The sequence below is a fragment of the Callorhinchus milii genome, unplaced genomic scaffold (assembly GCF_018977255.1).
Source record: "Callorhinchus milii isolate IMCB2004 unplaced genomic scaffold, IMCB_Cmil_1.0 Scaffold18, whole genome shotgun sequence".
NCBI classification, from domain to species: Eukaryota; Metazoa; Chordata; class Chondrichthyes; order Chimaeriformes; family Callorhinchidae; genus Callorhinchus; species Callorhinchus milii.
In genome coordinates, this window is record NW_024704759.1 from 3,165,872 (window position 1) to 3,172,767 (window position 6,896).

The 6,896-nt window shown below is 52.9% G+C and overlaps 1 protein-coding gene across 2 annotated transcripts in view; it reads left to right on the forward strand.

The window, feature by feature from the left end:
- Window positions 1–5,435: 5,435 nt before the first annotated feature.
- The window catches only part of LOC103172082 (acetyl-coenzyme A synthetase, cytoplasmic), a 24,223-nt gene continuing 22,762 nt past the window's right edge, over window positions 5,436–6,896 (forward strand). For both annotated transcript variants that reach the window (XM_042341808.1, XM_042341809.1), the window contains exon 1: window positions 5,436–5,553. The gene's annotated coding sequence lies outside the window, so the exon portion shown is untranslated. The remainder of the gene's footprint in view (window positions 5,554–6,896) is intronic.

Here is a 6,896-nt window from a genome sequence, read left to right on the forward strand (position 1 = left end):
TGGTAGGGCGGGTGGGGGGAGGGGACATGGAGGGAACAGGTGGGTTGGTAGGTGGTTAGGAGGTCGCAAAGGTTGGGTGGGGCGAGACCATGAAGGGCTTTGTAGGTGAGGACCAGGATCTTGAACTGGATCCTCTGAAGGATAAGGAGCCAATGGAGTCGGGCGAGAGTGGGGGAAATGGGGTCATGGAGGTTGGTGCGGGAGAGGACACGGACTGCAGAGTTCTGGATTATCTGCAGCTGCGGAGGGAGGAGTTGGGAAGGCCAACAATCAGGGCGTTTGCATAGTCGAGCCTGGAGGTGATGAAGGCATGAACAAGAGTTTCAATGGCCTGAGGGGTGAGGTGGTGGCGGAGTCGGGCGATGTTACGGAGGTGAGGGAAGGCAGAGACACCGAGGTTCCTGACTGGTTTGGTGAGTTGTAGTAAGCAACCATGGAGGTTGATGCTGCCAGAGCCTGAGGTGCTGAGGCGCTGGCGTGAGCCAATCAGGAGGAGAATGTTCACATTCAACTGTAGGAAATTTGCCCTCATCCAGGACTTGATGTCTGACAGGCAGTCTGTCAGGACAGCAGTTGTCCCAGAGTTGAGGGTGGAGGCAGAAAGATAGAGTTGGGTGTCATCCGCATACATATGGAAGTTGACCCCATGTCTGCGGATGATGTCACCAAGGGGGAGCATGTGGATATTAAAGAAGAGAGGGCCAAGGACAGACCCGTGGGGACGCCAGACATGACAGTGCGGGAGTTGGAGGAGAAACCGTTAGAGGCAACAAAATGGAGACGGTGAGAGAGATAGGAATCGAACCAGGCAAGGGCAGGTCCGTGAAGATTGAGCAAAGCGGAGAGGCGGTGTATGGGAATGGAGTGGTCGACAGTGTTGAAGGCGGCAGAGAGGTCGAGGAGGACAAGGAGGCAGAAGGAGCCCTGGTCACAGATGTTCAGGATGTCATTAGTGACTTTGACCAGGACTGTTTCTGTGCTATGGGAAGCGCGGAAGCCGGATTGGAGGGGTTCAAAGAGGGAATGGCGAGAAAGTAAAGCGCAATATCAAATGCAAGGATTATTATTATTATATTTATTCCCTTATCCAATGGCACAGTGAAAATTGTTGCACTAACTGAACCAATAAACTTGGCACTAACCCTGTATCATGGCTTTTTGCTGTTTATTTATTAAGCCATTAGGCTAAATTCCTTTCGACTACAAACTTTCAAGGAATGAGAGCGATTAGCCTGATACTTATTTTGGGACCTTATTAATGTGGCATATAAATAGAATTATCTTGGGCCTTTCAATTTGTGCACTCCAATAATTTGGCGATAAAACAAAAGGCTGCACACAGCAATTATTGATTCAAAGGAATCTTTGTTAAACACAATGTTACTACTAATGACTCATAAAGAAAAGATGTAGCGTCCAAGTCCCAGGGCACAAACTTTATTTACTGGAACTGTGCACTGTTTGACGTGCAAGTAGGAAGTGTTTGCAAGTAGGTCTGACATTATAATACGATTATTGCATTAATTGTGGGATAAAAAGGGAGTGATCTGCTTTGCACTACTCGCGTGTAGGATTAGGGCCCTGGCCAACAATTCCCCTAATAAAATTGGTCATTCACTTCATTGGCTGTTAGTGGGACACTACTGTGTGCAAATTGTCCGTTGTGTTTGCCGGTAAAAGTACACAGTCAATACACTTTACAGTGAATCCCTTGTCACTTTGAGACGTCCTGCTGATGCGAAAGGCGTTACATCAAGGATTATTATTTCAGGCGTACGGTACCACTGGCAAATCGTTGGACCTCGCGCAGGTAATCGTTCATTATTTTTTCACGAGCACCGATGGTCAGCGGGCTTATTTGACCACAGAGTATGTCCTGGCCTCACCCAACATCCCCACACATCCAACTCCAGCAGATGGCGCTGGGTAATGACAAAGTCGCCAGTAACCGTTGCTAATTACAGTATTTTCCTTTCCCTGATACTGCGGACAAACTCCACGGCTTTCGTGGCACTCTGCCGAGCGCAATTGGCTGCCTCTTTTTGCCCACAAATATACAGTCGATTCACTTTACAGCCTATATAAAGTCAATTGACTTTATATATGGAGTCCTGTAGTTCAGCGGTTAAGAGAACTCGCCTCATAAGTGAGAGACCTGGGTTCGATCCCCAGCAGGGCGAAACCTTGGGCCAGTTTCATTACTCCACACGCCTAACATAACATAACATGTAACATTCAATCATTGCTGATCTTCTAATCTAACTCCAGCTAATAATCTGACCCTCTGCCTTATCCCCATATCCCTTAATCCCTTTTGCAATAAGAAATCTATCCATCTCAGTCTTGAATATGTTCAAGGACTGAGCATCAACAGCCCTTTGGGGTAGTGAGTTCCATACATTCACCACCATTTGAGTGAAGAAGTTCTTCCTCAACTCAGTGCGAAAGGGCTGCCCTCTGATTTTAAGGTTGTGACCTCTGGTTTTAGTTTCTCCAACCGGGGGACACAATCTCCCACTGTCTACTCTATCATGCCCTTTGATGATCTTAAAGGTTATAGGTTTCTATAAGATCCCCTCTAATTCTTCTATATTCTAGAGAATATAGGCCCAAATTGGTCAGCCTATCCTCGTAACTCATCTCCTTCGTCCCTCCTACTAACCTAATAAATCTATGCTGCACCCCTCCAAGGCAAGTACATCCTTCCTTAAATAAGGAGACCAAAACTGCCTGATAATAATAAATAAAATAACTAATTTGGTCACTTCAATCCCCGACTGTTTGTGGGACGCTGCTGTGCACAATTGGCTGCCGTATTTCACCCACAAAATATACAGTCGATTTACAGTATATTCTATGAAGCACTTTGGGATGTCTCGAAGGTATAAGATGCTATATCAAATGCAAGGATTATTATTATAATAATATCCTGTGAGCGCTTTGAGACGTCTCAACGATGGGATAAGGCAAATATGAAGTCCCAAACGTTGACTCTTAATGATAGCAAAGAGAGGAATATCTATTTCTCTTTGCTGAACTCTTGTAATAACATACTGAGTGTCATAAAGCCAGGCTTTAAGCTTCAGCTGCCAGCCTGGCTCAACAATATGTACAGTACAATAACTACAATCACAATCTGTAATTGTCTCTTTTTTGAAGTTTTTTTTCTTACAAAGAATGGAGAAACCGAGGTGACAGCCTGAGGCTGCAAACAGAAGCAACTTCACAAAGCGCTCTCGAGACATTCGTTTCATGTGCTGCATAATCCACAAGTCAATCCACTTTACGGTATATTCTGTGAAGCGCTTTGAGACATCTCAACGAGGTGAAAAGGCGCTATATCAAACCCAAGGATTAGTTGGATTATCCAGGCAGCATCTATGGAGAGAGAGGAAAGTGAGTCAACTCTTCGGGTTCACGACCTGCTGAGTGTTCCCGACGACTTCTGTTTTTGTTTCAGATTTCCAGCGCCTGCAGTATCTTGTGTTTTATTTGTATTATTATTATTATTATTACATCCAATGATGAACAACTGCTCGGTTGTTTTAAGGCAAAAATCCAGCAAAGCGCTTCGAGATGTTTCGACTGCAAAGATTATTGTCTGTTACAGAAGTTTTGCAGAAATCAAACAGCTGCAGGAGGCAGATGTGGGGGTTGCGGGGGTGGGGGTGGGGGGGGTGAGGGGGGGGGGGGGGGGTGAGGGTGGGGGGGGGGGGGGGTGAGGGCGGAGAGCCTGATCTGTGATCACTGGTGTAAGTTGCAGAGAGGGGAACATAGTGGAGCCAGTGGATTGGAAGCAGGAACCTGTGGAGGGGAGAGAGACAGACAGAGGCACAGAGACAGACAGAGGCACAGAGACAGACAGAGGCACAGAGACAGACAGAGGCACAGAGACAGACAGAGGCACAGAGACAGACAGAGACACAGAGGCACAGAGACAGACAGAGGCACAGAGACAGACAGAGGCACAGAGACAGACAGAGGCACAGAGGCACAGAGACAGACAGAGGCACAGAGACAGACAGAGACACAGAGACAGACAGAGGCACAGAGACAGACAGAGACACAGAGACAGACAGAGGCACAGAGACAGACAGAGACACAGAGGCACAGAGACACAGAGACAGACAGAGACACAGAGACAGACAGAGGCACAGAGACACAGAGACAGACAGAGAGACAGACAGAGGGACAGAGACAGACAGAGACACAGAGACAGACAGAGACACAGAGACAGACAGAGACACAGAGACAGACAGACACAGAGGCAGAGAGGCACAGAGAGACAGACAGAGGCACAGAGACAGACAGAGACACAGAGACAGACAGAGGCACAGAGACAGACAGAGGCACAGAGACAGACAGAGGCACAGAGACAGACAGAGGCACAGAGACAGACAGAGGCACAGAGACAGACAGAGGCACAGAGACAGACAGAGGCACAGAGACAGACAGAGGCACAGAGACAGACAGAGGCACAGAGACAGACAGAGGCACAGAGACAGACAGAGACACAGAGGCACAGAGACACAGAGGCACAGAGACAGACAGAGACACAGAGACAGACAGACACAGAGGCAGAGAGGCACAGAGAGACAGACAGAGGCACAGAGACAGACAGAGGCACAGAGACAGACGGACAGAGATAGAGAGTCAGAGAGACACAGAGAGCCGATTGGCTTCTCGATAACTTTCTCCAGTGTTCCCGCCCACAACATAACAACATAACACAACACAAACCCACAGCAATTAGACAGAAGGGGTCGGGAGGTGTGTCCTGTCACCGCGAACCGCTTCCTGAAAGCTGCTCAGACTGAGCAGAGGGAGAGGGGAGAGAGAGGGGAGAGGGGAGAGACAGAGAGGGGAGAGAGGGAGGAGAGGGAGAGGGAAGAGAGGGGAGAGGGAGAGAGAGAGGGGAGAGAGGGAGGAGAGGAGAGAGGGAGAGAGGGGGAGAGAGGGAGGGAGAGAAGAGGGGGAGAGGGAGAGAGGGAGGAGAGGAGAGAGGGGAGAGAGAGGGGGAGAGAGGAGAGGGGGGAGGAGAGAGGGGAGAGAGAGGGGAGGGGAGAGAGAGGAGAGAGGGGAGGAGAGGGAGAGGAGAGAGAGAGGAGAGAGAGGAGGATAGAGAGAGAGGAGAGAGAGAGGGATAGAGAGAGGGGAGAGAGGGAGAGGGGAGAGGGAGGAGAGAGGGGGAGAGGGGGAGAGAGAGGGGGAGAGAGAGAGAGGGAGAGGGGGGAGAGAGAGAGGGGAGAGAGGAGGAGGAGGAGAGAGAGAAGAGAGGGGAGAGAGAGAGGGGGAGAGAGTGGGGGAGAGAGAGGGAGAGCCGGGGTGGGGGGGATGATCCCGGAGGCGGCTCCTGGCGGGGCGGGAGGGCCCGGGGTGGGCCCGGGGTGGGGTGGGGGCGGGGCCGGCGGGGTGGGGGCGGAGGGCCCGGGGTGGGGCCCGGGGTGGGGGCGGTGGGGCCGCTCTGTCCCGGGGCCGCTCTCGCGGAGGCGCACGTGACCAGTTTCCAGCAATACCGAGACCTGTACATCCAGTCCGTGCAGAACCCGACAGGTACCCCTCACACACACCCACACACACACCCACACACCCCAACACACACACCCCCTCACACACACCCACACACACCCTCACACTCACACACACCCACACACACCCCCTCACACACCCCCTCACACCCCCCCTCACACACCCCCTCACACCCCCCTCACACCCCCCTCACACCACCCCCTCACACACCCCCTCACACCCCCCTCACACACACCCCTCACACACCCCCACACACCCCCCCTCACACACCCCCTCACCACCCCCTCACACACCCCTCACACCCCCCTCACACACACCCCTCACACCCCCCTCACACACCCCCTCACACCCCCTACACACACCCCCTCACACCCCCCTCACACACCCCCTCACACCCCCCCTCACACACACCCCCTCACACCCCCCTCACACACCCCCTCACACACCCCCCTCACACACACACCCTCACACACCCTCACACTCACACACACCCTCACACACACACTCACACACACCCACACACACACCCACACACCCTCACACCCCCTCACACCCCCCTCACACACCCCCTCACACCCCCCCTCACACACCCCCTCACACACACCCCCTCACACCCCCCTCACACACCCCCTCACACTCCCCCTCACACACACCCCCTCACACACCCCCTCACACTCACACACACACTCACACACACCCTCACACTCACACACACCCACACACACACCCACACACCCCAACACACACACCCTCACACACCCCCACACACACCCTCACACCTCCTCACACACACCCTCACACACCCCCTCACACACCCCCACACACACCCTCACACCTCCTCACACACACCCTCACACTCACACACACCCTCACACACACCCACACACCCCCCCTCACACACACCCCCTCACACACCCCCTCACACTCACACACACCCTCACACACACCCTCACACTCACACACACCCACACACACACCCACACACCCCAACACACACACCCCCTCACACACACCCACACTCACACTCACACACACCCACACACACCCCCACACACACCCCCACACACACCCTCACACCTCCTCACACACACCCTCACACACCCCTCACACACACCCACACACACCCCCTCACACACCCCACACACACCCTCACACCTCCTCACACACACCCTCACACACCCCCTCACACACTCACACACACCCCCCTCGCACTCACACACACCCACACACACACCCTCACACACCCCAACACACACACCCTCACACATACCCACACACACCCCCACACACCCCCACACACACCCTCACACCTCCTCACACATCCCCTCATACACCCCCCACACACAACCCCACACACACACACCTCA